Genomic DNA, 20,630 nt, shown 5'->3' on the forward strand with positions numbered 1-20,630 from the left:
GATCCGGGTTCAATTCCATCCTCAGGCGACTGTCTGTGTGGAGTTTGCACATTCTCCCTGTGTCTGTGCAGGTTACCTCCGGGTGCTCTGGTTTCCTCCCACAGTCCAAAGATGTGCAGGTTGGGAGAATTGGCTGTTCTAAATTGCTCAGTGTCTAGGGATGTGCAGGTTCGGTGGATTAGCTACAGGAGATGCAGGGTTACACGGATGGGGGTGGATCTGGGTGGGATGCTCTTTGGAGGGTCAATGTGGACTTGACTGCTGAATGGGCTACTCCTGCAGTGTAGGGGATTCTTTAATTGTCACGTGTATATGCAAGCAGACACACCTTCCGGTACTCAGATACAATCAACATGCATGTGCACATGTACACCAGCACACAGGCTGCCAACTGTGGATGTACACCTTGTGATTTCATCACTGACCTCCCTCCAACTACCTCAGCCAAGGGAACAATCTTTTTCCCTGGCCCAAAGAGGGCAACGTTTTAATCATTTAATAGATAAGAGTCTTTGGAGGAAAAATTTAATGCAATAGGAAAGAAAAAAAACTTTCATTCCTGGAGACTTCAAAGTAATTCTAGAATGTGGGCATCCTGATTCGACACTGTGATAAGCTTTCAATCATGAAAGCATGAGTTATTTGACGCTGCCATACAGATGAGCATGCAGGAACTGATTTGTAGTCCAGGCTGCTGGTTTCTGCAAGGCCTGGCCAGTTTGTAGAGCTGGCTCCTTGTTTACAAATGTCTGATCCACAGTTTTATTTTCTGTTTAACAATGCCACTTTCATTAAATTGGGTGAGGGTGGTTCTGGAAATGAGTTTTTAGCGGATGCTTTATTTGAGTATGGTGGACATTGAATCTGCTGAAGTGAAGATTATTAAACACTTTGTCTCTAAAAGAAAAGCCACACAAATTCTTTACCTTGAGCTGAACCCATTCATCAGCCACTTCTCTGCCCATTGGCCCATTTGGTTAAGATCCTGTTGTAATCTGAGGTAACCCTCTTCGCTGTCCACTGCACTCCATTTCAGCTGAAGTGGTGCAGGCATTCATGTGGGACAATGGGCTTTATTGAAGCATTGCTTCAGCTGGCTTGCGTTGAAACTGATTCCTGAATTCCTTCACCTGAGGATTCCAGGCTGAAACCCCACTTTTTATTCAATTCCAGGGTGTGGGTGTCACTGGCTGGGCTGTTTTTGTTGCCCATCCTTAATTGTTTTGGAGAAGGTGGCCTTCTTGAGCCACTGTGGTGCAGATAGCCTTGGTATGCTGCTGGGGACAGAGTTCCAGAATTTTGACTTAAATTGATATTGAAGGATTGTGTGTGACTTGGAGGAGAGCTTGCAGGTGATGGTGTTCCTACTGCCTTTGTCTTTCTGGGTGATAGAGATCATGGGTGTAGAAAGTGCTGAGGAAGAGACCTTTAAGAGTCATCTGATCTTGGCCAAAGCAGTTGTTTCCGCAGTTGCGGGGGTGGGGTAACAGCGTTCAATGTTGACTGAGTTTTCCACTTCTGAAGTTAGTGTTGGATGTTCGTTGTAAACCACACTGTCCTGTGGAGACAGTGAGGTCTGCAGATGCTGGCGATCAGAGTTGAGTGTGTGTTGCTGGAAAAGCACAGCAGGTCAGGCAGCATCCGAGGAGCAGGAAAATCGACGTTTCAGGCCGGAGCCTCATTCCTGATGAAGGGTTCCAGCCCGAAATGTTGATTTTCCTGCTCCTCGGTTGCTGCCTGCCCATACTGTCTTGTGTTCATGTTGCCTGCCCCTCACCCCAAGCATATCAACCCTTGTAAGATCTGTGCTCAACTGCTGAGAAATTCACCCTTGGACGATTTGGGTAGGGGTTAGCTGTAGCTCAGATGCTAGCATTTTGCCTGCACAAGGGTCAAGGTCCCACCTCTTCAGAACAAAAATATGAAGACTGAGACAGTGTTGGAGGTGTCCCATGATGTCCCAACTGCCTGTTTTGAGTGCATATAAAAATTGGATATCACAATTAAGCAGTTATCTGTAGTATTGTCCAGTATTTTACCTGATCAACAATACACAAGCAGACTGTTCATTATCACATTGCTGTTTTTTGGGATTTGGATGTGTACAAATTGACTGCTACATTTCCTGCATTACAACAGTGACTGCATTTCCAAAATACTCAATTAGTTGCCAAGTGCTTTGAAGTATTCAGCACATGTGAAAAGTGCTGTATAAATGCCAGTCTGTCTTCCTATGGTTTACAATCATATTCTGCTATCAACAAGCCCCTATGACTTTAAAATTGTACTCTCCTGTGGGGGACAAACACTATTTTTGAAAAATCAAACAACTTGTTCCGTCGCTGCTTCAAAGTGGTAAAAGACAGGAAAATATAAATGGGGTTCCCAGAATTAAAAACTTGTACTGTGATGGCTGATGATGATGATTTTAACTTGTTCTCGAACTGAAGAACTGAGCAGTCAGCTGTTCTCCTTTTGAAATTGGGTTTTATTCCTTCAAAGGAGATTTGGTTCGCAACCAGTTCAGAATTCTAGGACTGGGAGGCTAACTAAATTACCAGCAATCCATGTTCGGAAGAATAATGTGTGGTTTTCTAAAACGGGAAACCAGTTTCCTTTTTCCTGTCAGACCATTTTTTAAAAAAACATAAGTCCTGATTTGCCGTGAATCAGCCTGTGAAAGCATTCTCATTCCTTTGTCCTTTTTTAAAATTTCAACATTGTCCAAATATCTCACCTCCTCTCCCTGAAGGTCCTACCTCCTTCTGTGCCCTGTTTCCATGGCTACTGATTGGCCACAGTACTGGAGCCCGGCAACATAATATCAGCAAACTAATTGACTTCGGGGGTGGGGGCTTTAGTTGATGGTTTGGGGGAGGGGTATAGTGTAGTGGTAGGGACATTACAGTCCTGACCCTGCCCAAAATTGAAATCCCTGCACCTTCCAGCACCATTACATTGAATGGCTGTTGGAAATGGGCACCATGAGTGGTTTCATTTTTAATTGCTGGGCCTTTTTTTTTTATGCTCTCAATGCTTTGCCGCGTGTGTGTGGTTTTTGTTTTGCCAGTGCTCTCGTCTTTTTAATGACATGCTTGGCTAAAGTTACAGCCACTGCAGCACTCTGAGCAGATATTCCCCACTGGCCTGATGGTGAGGCCCATCTGTCAACGCTGTGCCAGAGATCTCTGCACGGTCAGAGATCAGATTTGGGCACTTCGACCACATCGAAATAGCTCAGTGCCATGCAGCTCAGCATCTGTGTTCAAATCAGAGGCCATGCGTTTCTTTAATGTATTAAAAATAAATGCCACGACTGTCTTTAGTTGCCTGAGAACCCAGGATGTTTTAAGTTGCTGTTGTATCGAGATGACAAATCACTTAAGATTGGTAGTGAAACGTTTTATTAAACCCTGGTTTCCGTTTTGAAAAGTACAACGTGGCTTTTAAAGTTTTGTTTGGCTTCTATGTTTAAGTTGATACGGGGAAGAGGTGACCTTTTAGGAGGAGTTGCAGAAGGAGGGATAGGAGTGGAGGCTTTGGTGGGAAGGGGAGGTTCCATTTGGGGGTGTGGTTTGAGGGGGTTGGGGGGTGGAAGAGGGGTTCTTCAGTTTTGTGGTCAAGGACAGCTGTTTTAAGCTTCTTGGGGTGGGGGGTGGGATGGTTGGTGGGGGATGGGGGAGGGATTGTGGTATGCCTGAAGTTTCCTCTCCAACTCTGGGGCCTCAGCAGAGCGTTTTCATGTGAACTGAGCTGCGCCAAAATGGCTTGTCGGCCTCAAGGGAGTGAGTTCAGGCTGCAGCGTCTTCAATGAGCATTCCAAGTAGCAGGCACCCTGTACAAAGATAGCATGGGGTTGGTATAGGCTGCAGTCCAGACCCCAGCTTATCCTTCAAAGCCACAGAGAGTGGCAATGGCAGAGGGGGAGAGAGAGAGAGAGAGAGAGAGAGAGAGAGAGAGAGAGACAGACACAGACATTTGTGCACAGCCCATCATTGACAGCTTTCTTGTGTTTAAAATTTGCTCGATTTAAATCATTAGCCAATTTATTGCAAATAAGATGGAAAATTGAACTGTTCTCAAAGCTGGGTTGTTTGAATGAAGCAATTTTAAGCGTCAACCTCCTGTGCATATGTTAAAAGAATCTATAATTTCAAATCACCTTCAGAACTCTGTCCCTTATTCGGCATCCACTGCAGGTCTGCATTGACATAATGCACTGCGTTTAACCAACCCTTGAATCAACTGCATGCTTGTTGAACATGATCAAGGGCATCTGCTCATTTAAAAATCTGCAATTCAGCTCTGTGCTTGGAAAATTACACTTATACAGTGAATTACTACAAAAAAAACCTTAAGGCTCACTTGCCTCTACCAGTTTTATTTCATCTTTCATAATTTTATAATTATGCAAGCAGATGACCTACTCTGTGTAATCACAGGGTTTCTGTTAGCATTGAGGAGATCCTGTATTGAAATGATAATCTTTGTGGTTGAAAATTAGCCTCAGTATCTACAGTGGAAAAGTCCCTCTACAGAAAATTTACCAGAAAATGCTCCCCTTTTGTGAATAAGGCACTAAACTCACGACCAGGACTATAGCCAAAACTGAAATTAAGGATTTGTTCACTTGTGTTCACTGTATAAATGAAGTTTGCTGAGCACACAGATGAATTGCAATTTTTAAAATGTACAGACATCCTGAGCGTGTTGAACGTTTTTGTCTGATTTGAGGATTGGTTGAATGCAGTGATGGGGGTTTTGAGGATTATTTTGAATGACAGATTCTCCTGATGTTTGCACATTGCTGTCAATGCTTAATTTAAAGTTTCTTCGTTCAATTTTGTTAGCACTGAATTTCCTACTCTGCTGCCTTATTCACATTGAATTCAAATCATTGAATTATCCAGAAATCTAAAGCATATAAACAACATCAATTGTCACCCTCTTTTTTTTTCCCCCCCCATGACTCCCCCTCATGTTATGATCCATCTTGTTCTTCCTTTAGTGATCTGGTTTATCTACCTCCCACAATTCTCTCCCTGTCCGTGAGTATATTTGCCTTTTTTCCTTTCTCCCATTTTCTCCCTGCACTCTCTTCCTCTATACACTGGCAGTGTTGGTGGAGGGAACGGGTCTGAATGCTGGAGAGATGATTCATATTGTATCACAGGAGAAAGGCTGACTGTTGAATTGTGCAGGAGTTGCTAGGTCATTGTGTCGCCAATAAACTGACTCTTGGCTCATTTGCGATACATTCCAGGGAACATACACGAATGCACTCCTCCGATATTCAGCTCTCTTTTTAAAAAATTTATTTCCTTATCACTGAATCTCCACTGTCCCAAACCAGTTTTCAATCTATCAAAGCAGCTGTGAGCAGCCTCTGGAAGATTTGTTGACCTTTCCTTTACCACATTGTGATGTCATGCAAATTGCTGCTGGGCTCCAGTTAATATGGAGAGCTAGCAGATGTGATAGTGTTATATTATTCCACAGCCGTTGCTTTTGTCTTGCACATTTTTTTTTGTATGACTCATTATGGGCTACGGTATATAAACTGTATTGGTGTTCAAGGTTTCAATGTCCTCTTGCAATATCCACAGTTCTGTTCTGCTTGAGGATGCATTCTATATTTAATCCAGAGAATCTTAATACATGTGACATTGTTGAGAAGTACTGCTTTCTCAACTCATTCATCTGCTGACTATTACCAGTCCTACTCTGCTCTCTTACAGTTGATTCTGCAAATTAAATACGAAGTTAATGGGTGGAATATCCATCATGTAAACGATAAAGAAACTCTAAATATTTTTCTTGAACTACTAATGTAATAAATTTCTGTATTCTTTATGAAATGTAAGTGAATTAATAATTCAGGCTGGAAACAAAAGCAGATAAGTTTACATGTTCTCTACAATAATGTAGAACACGTACTTGAAACATTCAAGCATGTTGTAAAATCATCAGAATTATTTTGAGAAACTAATACTTGCATCCCTACAGGTCAAACCAAATTAACTGTGACAATAGTACTATGCCACAGAATTAGTTGTTCCCCTCGCCATTTTGTTCTAGTGCAGCTACAATACTGGCATCCACCTAGCAGTGTGGAAAATTGCCCAGGTATACAAAAGCAGGACAACTCCAACCTGGCGATTGTTGCCCTCTCAACCTCAGCAAACTGGTGCAAGAGATCATTGACAGTGCTATCCATTGGCACTTGTATCACAATAACATGGTCACTGATGCTCAGTTTGGGTTCTGCCACAGCCAATCAACTCTTGGCCTCTTTACAGCCCAGGTCCCATCGACACAACGCTGAATTCCAGATGTAAGGTGAGGGTGACTGCAGTTGATGTCAAGACAACCTTTGCCCAGGTGGAGTATCAAGGGACCCTAACACCTGGAATCAGTGAAAATTGTGGGCAACTCTCCACTGGTTGGAGTCAAACTCATACAAAGGAGGATGCTTGTAGTTGTTGGAGCAAATCATATTGGCTCAACATGGCTGCAAGTGTGCCTTGGGTAGTGTCCTAGGCCCAACCATTCTCAGTTGCTTCGTCAATGACCTTCCCTCAATCATAAGATCTGAAATGGGGATGTCTGCTCATGATCTCTACAATGTTCAGCACAATTTGCAACTCTTTGGATACTAAAGCAGCTTATACATACAGCAAGACCTGAACAATATCCAGGCTTATACTTAAAAAGTGACGTGGAACATTTCTGCTGCCAGTGTCTGGCAGCGACCATCTCCAACTAGAAAGAAGCTAAAAATAAGCCCCTTGGCATTCAATCAGGAAGAAGGGTTACACGTGAAATGTTGACTTCCCCACCTCCTGATGCTGGCTGGCTTGCTGTGTTCTTCCAGCCTCCTGCTTGTCTACCTTGGATTACAGCATCTGCAGGGTTTCTTATGTCCTTAACATTCCATGGCAGTCCCATTGCTGAATTGCCTACTATAACCTCTCGATGGTGATCACTGACCAGACCCTGAACTGTACCAGTCATATAAACACTGCCTGTGAGAGCAGATCAGAGGCAAGGAATTATGCAGTGAGTATTTCTTCTCTTGTTTGCCTGAAGCCTGGCTGCAAGCCAGCAACGTGATGGAATACTTTGCAATGCCTGGAAGAATGCAGCTCCAAGAACACTCACTCCTCAACACCACCTCTGAAACAGAAGTTTGATTGGTACATCATCCAATACCTTCAACATTTACTCCCTGCACTGCTAATGCATAGTGAGTAGCAGTACATCACATCTACAAAATGCAGTACAGTAACTCATCTCTTGGTAGCACTTTCCAAATCTACCTGTCTAGATGGACAAGGGTAGCAAATACATGGGAATATAAAATAAAAGGAAAGTACTGTGGGTATTGGTAATGGGGATCTGAAATAACCAAAGAAGGCTCACTGAACTCAATGTGAACTCTGTTCCTCTCTTGACATGTGCTGGCAGGCTTTTTGAGTTTCCTTCAGTACTTGTTATTAGATGGGAACACTACTACCTACAAATTTTCCTCCAAACCAAGTACTATCCTGATTTGGAACTTCATCACAATCCTTTACTGTCACTGCATCTAAATCATGAAACTGCCTCCCAAACAGCATTTTGGGTGCACTATAGTCAGTGGATCAAGGCAGCTCACCAGCACCCTCTGCAGGTCAGTTAAGGATGGGCAATTAGTGCTGGCCCAGCCAATAATGCCAATACAGCATGGAAACAGACCCTTCAGTCCAACCTGTCCTCGCCGACCAGATAACTACACTGCTCATGCTTACAGTAACATGCCATGCACGTGAGTGGTCTTGTGTGTTGTCATGTGAGTGGTGAGAATGAGGATTCTGGCTGGTTCTTATGTATGTTCTCGGCTGTGGTATTGCCTGTCTCCTTATTTGGGAGTCAGGCCAGCTTGGGAGTCCCTTGGGCTCTTGCAGACAGCAGTGGTCCACAGATCACACTTTTTGAACTGCTGCTATAGACCATGGTTTGGGCTATGGCATGTTTCATGGATTAGTTTGGGCACTCTTAGAGGCATTTGAAAATTAACTAATACGATTAGTGTACTCACTTGGGACGCTTTATTTATTTTTGGCACGCACCACGTCCAGTTAAGGATTACATTTTCTTCATAGTTTTAATTACTCCTTCCCTGAAGACCGTCTGTTTCAAGACAACCTAGCATCCTCATGACCTACATGTTATTGCAATGCTGGAGCAACTAATATATGCAAGGCAGCTGATTTGGAAAACCTATTGAGGCAGTAAATCCCATTACGTTGAGTGGTCCTGGAAAAACAGGTTCTTTGGAACCTGTTGAAGTAGTTAGGCTTTTAGGTGGTTAGTGGCAACCATAGAGTCACAATCTTGGAACTTTATTGCTGTTCCTTCACTGTCGCTGTGTCAATATCCTACAACACCCTTCCTAATGGTAATTTACATGTACCCACACCAAATGAATTGCAGTATTTCAGAAAGGAATCACCTCAAGGACAACTAGGGACAGGCGATAAATGATTGCCTGACAACAACGCCTGCATCCTATGAGTGAATTGGGAAAAACATTTGCTTTTGTTCACTTACTACTTTCGCAGACAACAAAATTCTCTTTCCTGACCTTTTGTCAGTTGGGTATCCAAATGAAAAATGTTTACAATTGTGATTTGACTAGAATGGACCTGGAGCAGGATTTTTAAAAGTGCTAACTAATCTTGGAGATGAAAAGTAGTAGCAAATCACTGAGGACAAGCTAACCCAATAGTCTTAAAATCTGGGTAGAAGTCTCGAGAGCAACATCATGACTTGGAAAAGTGGACCTTACTAAAGTGAGATGGTCCTTTCTTAATCTGCAGATGAACGTCACGTGAAGAATGAAGTCTGAACACTGCAGAGATCTTTAAAGTGTGTGTGCACAAAAATGTAGAGATGAGTGATCTGCGTGAGATATGAAGTTTCAGGGAACAGAGGTCCTCCATAAGCAGCTACTCCATCTTCTGTTGCTGGGGTCTGTTTCTGTGGAACTTGCCTTTTTTTTTAAAAACACAATAACCTTGAGGGCATTTTAGATTTTAAATGTAAGAAACACCGCACAGACTGAAAAGTCAGGAAGAGGTGGTGAGTTTGTATAATTTTAAACCAATTTAATGCAAATGACATGATCCATATTATGAATATGATCCATAATGGCTACAGAGAAATGTTTTGCAAGGACACATTTTCATGACTTAAAATCATCTGGCTTTAAAGTACATCACTTCTTTTGTTTCAAGATTGAACAGAACAAAAACCGTGAATTAGAACAGACTGTAGCACCTTTTTATCTCAAATTTGCTACTGTTCTTCTCAGAAGTGGTGGTTAAGAGGAGATTTGATAGATGAGCTGCAAATCATGAGGGATTTGGACAGCGTAAATGGAAGTTTTCTCTTTGACTGAAGGATCACAAACTAGAGGACACTGATTTGAGGTGGACAACAGAGCTAAATGTGGGGATGTGAAGAAACATTTTTCTTTATGCAGCAAATGGTTAAGATCTGGAAATGGCTGCCTGTGAGTGGCTTTCAAAAGGGAACTAGATAATTATGTGAAGAGAAAAATATTACAATTTTATAAGAAAAGATGGGAGTTGCTGAGTTGCTATTGCAGAGTACTGGCATGGATATAACAGACTGAATGGTCTCTCTTTCTTTGTCATAACCATTCTATCAAAGATACAGATCCTAAAAAGATTAAAGACCCACCTGATATATGACATACGAGTAATCGATTCTATGATTTGCAACTCCTTCCATGTGTCCTTTACATTCTGTATACCAGAACTTAATTTACCAAATAACACAGTTTCCAAAGACAATTTTGTCTGTGTACTCATTATACCCTGTCTTCTGTCTTCACAGAGTGACCTTCACTGCATACCACAGAAGAGTGGTTGTTGAAAGCACCAACCATCATTACATACACTACCCCAATCTTGCACCGATAAACATCATCCCCGATACAGGCATTTGTTACACACATGTAATGATGGAAATGAAGAGCAATTTCAAACCCACAGTACTGGTATGGATGAATTTTTGCTTGTAGATGGGCAGAGGTCCTCAATATGTAGCTACTCCATCTTCTGTTGCTGGGGTCTATTTCCATGGAACTTGCTTTTTTTTATAAACATAATAACCTTGAGGGCATTTTAGATTTTTTTAAAAAAACTGAATTTAAATTCTGTAACTGCCACAATCAGATTTACGTATGTGCTCTCTGGATTGCTAGTTTGCCAACATGATCAGTCCGATCCTATTACCAATTAGTTATTAACACACTCCTGTGCATCTATCTCTCTTACTCTGGGGGCATTATAGCCGGTGGTGACTTTTGCATAGCATTGCCTCATCTGATTTCCAATCCTGACGTTCTTTGTTTCATCCAGTTTTGAGGTAATTGTTCACAGCATATTTCTTGACTCTTTTATGGGATATGGGTCTTGATAACAGTCAAATGTTTGTTGCCCACCTTTAATTTCCCTCTAAATAAATGGCTTGCTCCACGTTTTCAGAAAGCTGTTGGGAGGTGACCATGTTGCATTGCTTTGTATCTGGAGTCACACGGAAGCCAGACTTGAAGATGTCAGATTTCCCTCTCTAAAGTTTGTTAGTGAAGCAGCTGGGTTTTTTTGACAATTGCTAACTGTTTCATGATCATCGTCACTTGGAACACGGAAATCAAAGCATGTCTACTAATTTAAACGTAAATTCCACCACTTGCCATGGTGAGAATCGAACCCATCTTCCCAGCAGTCTAGATTAGAGTGGTGCTGGCAAAGCACAGCAGGTCAGGCAGCATCCGAGGAGCAGGAAAATCGACGTTTCGGGCAAAAGCCATCTTCCTAGTAGTCCAGTCCATCGCTTTCCCCAGTAACATATTCCACTACACAACAACGCCTTTTTATTTGCCCATGCATCCTGAACACCTTAAGTAACTGAAGCACGGCTTTATAACTTGCATTTATCGTGGTACATTGCGAGGGATTTTCTGACGAGTAGCAATTGCAGTTCGAATCCCACTCTGCTCTTAATGGCAAACATTAAATTAACGTTCTGCATTTTTAACAGGAAATTCTGATCAACTGTGCTCTAATGGGTTCCTTGTAGTGGAGGGTGGCTGGGCTGAGAAACTGAACCACACTGCCTTTTTCATGGCAGTGGTTGCCATATTCTGTGCTTTTACAGATCTAGCAGCACAGACCATCACTTTGACAGCTGCTGTGAAAGGGCATGTGAGCCAAGTGTGAGGTTCGGGTGCTAGGTGGGTAGGGAGCCAGAGTGCAAGGTGGGAAGGGTGCCAGGTGGAGTGGGTAGGGTGGGTCAGGATTGGTGGGTTAGTGATGGGGTTAGGCCCCCAGTCCAGTGAGTGGGATGCCTCCTTTTGATAAGGGAGATAGTGAGATTCGGGTTTGGTAAAGGGACATGTTTAGTTCAGCAAGGTTGAGAGGGGGAAGGCTGTTTGCTGGGACTGGTGTTGGGGGAAGGGGAATATGTCAGTTCCCAGAGGGGAGAGGAAATAGTGTAGGGTCCAGTTGGAGATGGAGGGAATGGAGGAGGAGAGGGGCTGTTGGGTCAGAGTCTGGGGTTATGTATGGTACAATACCAGGCGACTAGGTTTTTAATCGTCTAACATTTCCTAGTAATTGTCAATACCCTGCAGCAGAATCCTTTAGTTTCTCATTTGATTAGATACTTTCAGGGGGTTTCAGGCAAAAAAGGAGTTAACCAAGTAGAACCTTCAATTTCTATTCTGCTAAATCAGGGATTCCTCCAGGTCCCAATGGGCAACTCCCATCTCTGCTGCAGAAATGACTGTCTGTCTGGATATCGGACGGTCTGGACCATTTTATCATGACCTCTGATATTACCTAATGGATTTCTTTTAAACTGCAGTCATCGGCAAATATTTGCCCGTGGTTCATTTGTATTTCTTGTATCTGATATCTCCTCGTGTTTGAGGATTTGAGCACAGGTGCTGTCAGTCAGTTAGGTTTGCACTTCCCCCAGTCCCGTCGTGTTTAAAGCTATTCCTGTTAGGGAGATTTGCTGTCATGACATTATCACACTTGCCTGTCTCTCACCATCCTCAAACACCCACTGCAACACAGGCTGCAAATGCTTTGAGACATTATCATACAGCAACTCCTTCTGTTTTTTTAGTACGGGAGTTGGGAGTTCATATTGAGGTTGTACAGGACATTGGTCAGGCCTCTTCTGGAGTTCAGTTCTGGTCGCCCAGTTACAGTATGGATATTATGAAGCTTGAGAGGGTTCAGAAGAGATTTATCAGGATGTTGCCAGATATGGAAGGTTTGAATTACAAAGACAGGCTGGATAGGCTCAGACTTTTTTTTCACTGGAGTGTACGAGGTTGAGAGATGACCTTATGGAGGTTTATAAAATCATGAGGGGTACAGATAGGGCTAATGGTGGGTGTCTTTTTCCGAGGATGACTGATTTCAAGACTCTGGGCATGTTTTTAAGATGAGAGGAAAGAGATTATAAAAAGACGTGGGACAACTTTTCTTGCACACAGGTTGGTTCAAATGTGGAATGAACTTTCTGAGAAAGTGGTGGATGTGGGCACAGCTACAATGTTTAAAAGACACTTAGGTAAGTACCTGAATACGAAAGGTTTGGAGGGATATGGGCAGGAGCAGGCAGGTAGGCCTAGTTTAGTTTGGGATCATGATTTGGGAGTTGTAGACAGTGAGGAAGGATATGGCAGGTTACAGCGGGATATAGAGAAGCTGCAGAGCTGGGCAGAAAGGTGGCAAATGGAGTTCAATGTAGCTAAGTGTGAAGTGATTCACTTTGGTAAGAGTAATAAAAAGATGGATTACTGGGCTAATGGTAGACTACTTGGTAGTGTGGAAGAGCAGAGGGATCTTGGTGTCCATGTACACAGATCTCTGAAAGTTGCCACCCAGGTAAATAGTGCAGTGAAGAAGGCATATGGCGTACTGGCTTTTATTGGTAGAGGAATTGAGTTCCGGAGTCCTGAGGTCATGCTGCAGTTGTATAAGACTCTGGTGCGGCCGCTTCTGGAATATTGTGTGCAGTTTTGGTCGCCATACTATAGGAAGGATGTGGAGGCACTGGAACGGGTGCAGAGGAAGTTTACCAGGATGTTGCCTGGTATGGTAGGAAGATCCTATGAGGAAAGGCTGAGGCACTTGGGGTTGTTTTCTTTGGAGAAAAGAAGGTTTAGGGGTGATTTGATAGAGGTGTACAAGATGATTAGGGGGTTAGATAGGGTTGACAGTGAGAACCTTTTTCCGCGTATGGAGTCAGCTATTACAAGGGGGCATAGCTTTAAATTAAGGGGGGGTAGATATAGGACTGATGTTAGGGGTAGGTTCTTCACTCAGCGAGTCGTAAGATCATGGAATGCCCTGCCAGTAGCAGTAGTGGACTCTCCCTCTTTATGGGTATTTAAGCGGGCATTGGATAGGTATATGGAGGATAGTGGGTTAGTGTAGGTTAGGTGGGCTTTGATCGGCGCAACATCGAGGGCCGAAGGGCCTGTACTGCGCTGTATTGTTCTATGTTCTATGTTCTATGTTCTATTGGCATGGACTGGTTGGACCGAAGGGTCTGTTTCTGTGCTGTGTGACTGTGACTCTATGTTCCCTCCATGTTACCATCCGGATGAAATCTTGGTAGCTTTTCAGCTTTAATCAAATTACTGACATTTTCTTTTCTAGATGTTCCTCTTAGAATTACTGTGTGCAGTTTCAAGCCCTTTTCACTTGCTTCATGGTCTGAATTCGAAGCATGTATGTCAGAATCCACATTTCAGACCTCTGTTTTTCTTCCATTGATCTTTATTTTTGTCCTGGTTTCTGAGGAAAGTGGGTAAAATGCATCAACTTATGACACTTTTCCTTTTGACAAACTGGAATTTTCGTGTTGTTAAAACTTTCTTCATCTTCACAGAATTACTTCTGACTGTCTCTGCATCACATCCCAATCTTCTCTTACCATTTGTACTAAGTGCACAATGTAATGCAATGCCATCCACTTCAATCTTCACTCTAGTTTCTTCTAATGTTTATTCTTCTAAATGTCATTGTTTATATATTTTCAGTGTTCACAGTTAATCCATATTCTAAGCTTCTAGAACATAAGCAAAATACTGGATGTAGGTTTGCTCGCTGAGCTGAAAGGTTCATTTCTAGATGTTTCGTCACCCTACTAGGTAACATCTTCAGGCGAAGCACTGTACATGATTCCTGCTGTCTATTTATATGTTTGGGTTTCACCACAGGAAATGACATCACCAACCCAAAGAAACCCAAACATATAAATAGAAAGCAGGAATCGTGTACAGTGCTTCACCTGAGGCCCACTGAAGATGTTACCTAGTAGGGTGACAAAACATCTGGAAATTGAATCTTCTGGCTCAGCAAGAAAACCTACATCCAGAACCTCAACCTGAGCTACAAATCTTCTCAAAACTCACTAATAAAGAAAATACTGCAGATACTGGAAATCTGAAAGGTTTTCCAATTCTATTTTGTTTACCTCAGCAAGTCCAGCAGCCTCTATAGAAACAGTTAATGTTTCAGGTCAATGACCTTAGAGTTTTTCCAGCTTTTTTTTTGTATATCTAATCTTCTTGATCTTACTTTAGGGCCATTCTGACTCTACAAGTTGAACTATGCCAGTGTATTACAAGTTAGTGATATACTTGCAGTCAATTTTCCACCCTGGGAAACGCTTCTGAATATTTATTCTTTGTACAGATTGAATACTGTTGGGCGAAAGTACAAAGTCTTCAACAGTTATACCAGGCAGCACGTAACGCACAAGGAGCCAGTTGCTCATTCATCTGTCTTTTGTAAAGAGCTGGGTTACATTTGACTACCTTAGAATGAAACCGATTGTGTTTCTCCATGAAAATGTGCTTTGGGCATCCATCAAAAATGTGGCAGTGGTTGCATTCAGGTTGCATGTTTGTCGACACCTATTGCTCCCTATGTAAGCCTGTCATAGCTTTGTTGGTAGTTACAGTTGCGTTAGCAAAACCTCACAAAGTCAGTAGTTGCCTCGTCTGCTGCAGATAGCAGTCACAGTTAAATGTATGTGTGCAGTGAAACCAGGGCATCCAATTATACCCTCTGTGCACATTGACTGACTCCTTTTGATATCCTTTACAGATGTCTGATGGGACCCTGTGCTATTAATGTTGAAAACAGTGGTGACATCTGCTGGTTCATTCCAAATCTTCAGTTGCTCCATTAAGATGCTCCAACTGTGTCTTAGTCACAAGTCTTTTCTTCCCCCCTCTTCCCCTTTGGGGTTCTTTCAGATCCAATTGTACCTCAAGAATTTGTTCTACTACGCCTATGTTGCTAAGCCCCTGGCCTACTCCAGTATGAGGCACTTGGCATTGGATTACAGGCATTTCTATGGCGTTCAAAACTTGGTCGGAAACTTTGAGGTCAATTTTCATTTTATTCCTTTACTCTGGTGCAATTTTCACAAGATTCACAAACATTCTCTGCAGGCTGTGTACATTTGTACCACAGCACAAGGGAGAGCATTTCCTGCACAGACACAGCGTCAGTTACAGTTACACGGTCTATGATTCTTTCATTTCAACCATTCGGCAGCTGCAAACGGAAACCTGCTATTGAGTGCATTAACCCAGAACGGTGTTGGGATTAACTGCACTGACATATGTGCGTGTGTGTAACTATACCTTTCTAGTCAGCAATGCTTGTCTTTGTCACCAGATGTCTCAAAGCAGTGTACAGCCATTGAAGTATATTTTTGAACTGTAGTTACTGTTGAAAAGAATAGAATAGAATCAAATCCCTACAGTATGGAAACAGGCCCTTTGGCCCAGCCAGACCCATTCCCCTATTACTCTATGTTTACCCCTGACTAATGCACCTAACCTACACACCCCTGAACACTATGGGCAATTTAGCATAGCTAATTCACCTAACCTGCACATCTTTGGATTGTGGGAGGAAACCGGAGTACTCGGAGGAAATGAACCTGAGTCCTTGATGCTGTGAGGCAGCAGTGTAATCACTGAGCTACTGAGTTGTATTGGAGGAAGTGGGGTTGGTTAGCTAAGTTGGCTGGATGGTCAGTTTGTGATGTAAAGTAATGGTCAACAGAGTGACCATCAATTTCCCACACTGGCTGAGGTAACCATGAAGGACTCTCTCCCCTCACCTGAGGTATGGTGGCCCTCAGATTATGCCATCACCAATCGGCTGCAATGAGACAGCAGTCTATAGTTCTGTGGGACTATAGCGATTATATCTTTAGGAAATATGGCAGCCAATATGCACATTAACATATAGCAAGACTCTGCAAATGGTAATGACCAGATAATCTGTTCTTCTGATGATTTAATGTAAATGCTGGCCAGTACAGTATTACCCTGCTCCTCTTTTGTTTTTCTTTTAAATCCATCAAAGCAGGTGCATTGAGCCTCAGTTTGACATCTCATGTGAAAGACAACACCCCTGACAGTACTGCATTTCTAAGTGTCGCACTGGGAGTGTCAGTTTCAAACCCTGGACTTGAACGAGCAACTTGTGATTTCAGTTAAGAGTGCTATCAGTTGAGAAGGATTGCCGACTGGGAGCGGAGCTCAAGTTGCATTATTGCTTCCTTCTATTCTTGTTTCCTTGTTTATTCCACTTACTTATGATAAATATCAGATAAAGTAAAAATATGGCCTTTCAGCCTTAACTTGGTTTGGCACGGTGCAAGAGGCTGGTAGTTTGGAACAGAACGTTTCCACTTGTTGTACCATGCTGACATTAGTCACCCCAGATCAAATGCAGAACATGTCAAACGTAGGATCAATCTCTCCATCTACTTTGTATCTGCTAAACTCCTTAATGCCACTGGATGTTTTGATTCCTCACTAACCAATATACTGGACTATCCTCTTCTGTTCCCAAAGTACCAATGCAGTCAGGCTCCTAAATTAATTGAAATGTTGGCTTACTTAAAGTTTTTTCATGGAATTTGGGTATGACTAATTATGCCAACACGTATTACTCGATCCTAATTCCAGAGAGGGCAGAGATCAGAATCAACCCCCCTGGCGCTGTGGATCTGGGGTCACATGACAGCCAGGATATTTGTGAACCTTATGCGTTTTTATGACAATTGACAGTGGTTACACGGTTGCTATTAGGCCAGCTTCTTTTAAAATAAAAATCCAGATTTCAACATAATCTCAATTAAAGTCCAAAGATGTGCAGGTTAGGTGGATTGGCGATGCTTGATTGCCTGTAGTGTCCAGGGCAGCATGATGGCTCAGTGGTTAGCACTGCTGCCTCAGCGTCAGGGACCCAAGATTCCAGCCTTGGGCGACTGGCTGTGTGGAGTTGCACATTCTCCCTGTGTATGTGTGGGTTTCCTCCGGGTGCTCCAGTTTCCTCCCACAATCCAAAGATGTGCAGATTAGGTGAATTGGCCATGCTGAATTGCCCATCGTATTTAGGGATGTGTTGGTTAGGTGCATTAGTCAGGGGTAAATGTAGACTAGTAGGGTAGGGGAATGGTTCTGGGTAGGTTACTGTTTGGAGGGTCAGTGTGGACTTGTTGGGCTGAAGGGCCTGTTTCCACACTGTCGGGATTCTATGGTGTGCAGGCTAGGTGGATTAGCCATGGGGAATGCAGGTTACAGGGATGGGGTAGGGTCGTGGATCTGGATGGAATGCTGTTCGGAAATTCAGTGTGGACTCAATGGGCCAAATGGCCTACTTCCACACTGTAGCAAGGTATAATTGTGTTTGGCCCATTAAGAGGTTATTTTATTTTGGCTCCTTCAGATAAATACAGACCACATCAATCAAGCTGCTTGATGTGGAGACAAGCTGCAAACAGAAATGTGTTCTCTTTTCCTGGGGACAGCTGTTGTCCACCTATTAATAAGTGCAGCAATTCAATCAAGTGGAGAGAGCAAAAAAATTGATAGACTGCTGTTGCAGCACCAAGCAGTGCAGTACCAAGCTGCTAATCTAATTCCCCAAGGCAGTCAGTGGTTAAAGCACATTCACCTTCCACTGCCTGTGAAGACCACAGTGAGACTGTTAACACTGGCTTGTCTGCTGGAAGGTTTTTTTTAACGATTGCATTTTTTTCTGATCTGCATACAATTCTCTTGCATTCACTGTTGGAAACAATATATCAAACCTGATGTAGTTGGGCAGAATTTACATGCCGATGCAGCAGCTGTTTTATGATGACTTCAGTGGTTTTAAATTAAATTCCCACCCAAATCCTCAAATCCCCAACCCCCCACCCCCTCCACCCCCAAGGCTTTCACACTAACCTAACGTGTATCAAAGGGAGATGTGTATTTACAATTTTATGTAGACCACCTTCAAAGAATAGCAGGAGCATGTTTATAAAAATTTAAATCTCCTGCAATGGCTTCATTGTGAAAGGCAGAATCCAAACGCAGTGGATTTGATTACCAGCTAATGCTGAGTTAGCGATTGTGTACTGGGGCCTTTCAATGACCTGACAATCTGAAGTTAGGAGAATGGAACTGAGCAGATCTCATTCTGTTTCACTGGTAAATGAACAGGAAGAGTGTTCGGTTCTGATGCCACACCACCTTTTGCCACTGCAGGTAAATAGCCCAACATTTGTCCAATCTCATACCCTCAAAAATATATGTTGTCAGTGCATATTGTCTGATTGACAAATATCTTAGTAAGGACATCAGAAAGCAGAGTGTCAATAAGATTATAGCTGGCTTTCTCCTTCAACATTAGACTTTGTCTTTGTGGTGGGTGAAATAATATATTAGGTGAAACCTACAGTATAGACCCTAGTTGGAGACTGACCATTAACATGTACTGTTACAGAAGAAACGAGTAGATCTCTGGAATTGTACTGAGCAGAAATCAACACCTGACCACAACAATGCTCTATTATCAAATATAATCCAGACTGATCCTAGCTTTACCTGTACCAAGAGTGCTTTATAGATTGATGTCTTGGCGGCCCATATCACTGGAATGAACTAGCATGATGCCACGGGCTATTCTTCTTGCAGCATTGTCTACGGTTGAGAGGATTTTTCTCAGTCTCCAAGAATTAAAATGTATCACTCAATCATTCGTATAGACAACACATAATAAAAAGAAACTGCGTGCTTGAGTTATTCCTTGCTTTTCTTTAAAGACTCGGGCCTGAACTTTCATACTGAGTTGGGAAAACTTGCAGCTTTGCAGGAAGGGTCCCAGATAATCTAATCCTTATTCTGGGGGTGAAGGAGTGTTAACTGGAGAAGGGCTGCTGTCCCCACAAAGAGTTCAAAGGTGAACACAGGAGCTGCCAGCTGTGGAGGAAGAATGTATGAAACGTCTGGATCAGTAGTCTGGGGAAAAAATACCAAAAACAGCCCTCAACCATCATTCCCCATCCATGTCAACCCATCCTTTCTCATACCTACATGGATCCTTAGGTCCTATATGCTAACCTATGTCCCTCTACCCGATCCCATGGCTCTTTACAGTCCCTACGCCAACTGAAGCCAGTTAACTCCCTCACTACAATTCTTTGCCCTTATTTCTTTAATATCAACTCACCCAGTATCTCTTATGGGCAGATATCAGAAACCATGCTGAGATGTAACAAAGTTCTAAGTACCAACTGATACATTCATTTAAAAACATACTCAGATAAAAATCCATCCACTGCATTTTACTTCCTTCAACTACTTAATCCCTTGTAAAGAAATAAGCATTTATATTCATTGCCCCACACTAAAGATTTTATAACCACTGGGAGATGTTAGTTAACCTGTGAACTGACATGAACCAGTACCCGAAACGTTGATTCTCCTGCTTCTCGGATGCTGTCTGGCCTGCTGTTCTTTTCCAGCACTACACTCTCAACCATGAACCAGTACTGTGATAGTAAAAGGTTGTGAAGTACGTATACAGCACAAAACATGTAATGATAGTCCTCAGGCTTATGTCAACCTAAGAGTAAACCAAAGGGCTCTTGTGGTGCAGTGCAAATATCCTGCGGAGTCAGGTTTGAATCCCATGATGGCAGAAAATGGAATTTGAATTCAATTTTGTAAAAAAAAAACCCGCAACTGAAAATTTAATGATGACTGTGAAACTAATATACATCAGAGTTGACCTTTCCCTTCTTAAATAAAGATATTAGGTTGAGCCTTCCCTGTAGCTGTAACACTATATTCAGCATTCTCTTCTATTACCTTGATGTACTTATGCAAGGTATAATTTGCCTGGACAGCACGCAAAGCGATACTTTTCACTGTATGTCGGTAAATGTGACAATAATAAATCTACTTAATCATTACTGATTGTCATAAAAAAAACATCTAGTTCTCTGATGTCTGTGAAAGAGAAACTGCCTTGCCTACACATGACTCCATAACCACAATGTGGTGGACTCTTAACTGCCTTCTGAAATGAGCCAAAGAGAGGACTGCAGATGCTGGAGATCAGAGTCTAGATTAGAGTGGTGCTGGAAAAGCACAGCAAGTCAGGCAGCATCCAAGAAGCAGGAAAATCAGGATGATGAAGGGCTTTTGCCCAAGACATCGATTTTCCTGCTCC

General features: G+C 42.6%; 1 protein-coding gene across 6 annotated transcripts in view; it reads left to right on the forward strand.

Moving 5' to 3' along the window:
- The window catches only part of zhx3b (zinc fingers and homeoboxes 3b), an 88,626-nt gene that overhangs the window by 37,337 nt on the left and 30,659 nt on the right, over nt 1-20,630 (forward strand). Inside the window, exon 2 of one of the 6 annotated variants that reach the window (XM_072556334.1) lies at nt 9,904-10,066. The exons of the other annotated variants lie outside the window; for them this stretch is intronic. The gene's annotated coding sequence lies outside the window, so the exon portion shown is untranslated. The remainder of the gene's footprint in view (nt 1-9,903; nt 10,067-20,630) is intronic. 6 annotated transcript variants of the gene reach the window in all.

Source organism: Chiloscyllium punctatum, chromosome 37 (genome assembly GCF_047496795.1).
Source record: "Chiloscyllium punctatum isolate Juve2018m chromosome 37, sChiPun1.3, whole genome shotgun sequence".
Lineage (NCBI taxonomy): Eukaryota > Metazoa > Chordata > Chondrichthyes > Orectolobiformes > Hemiscylliidae > Chiloscyllium > Chiloscyllium punctatum.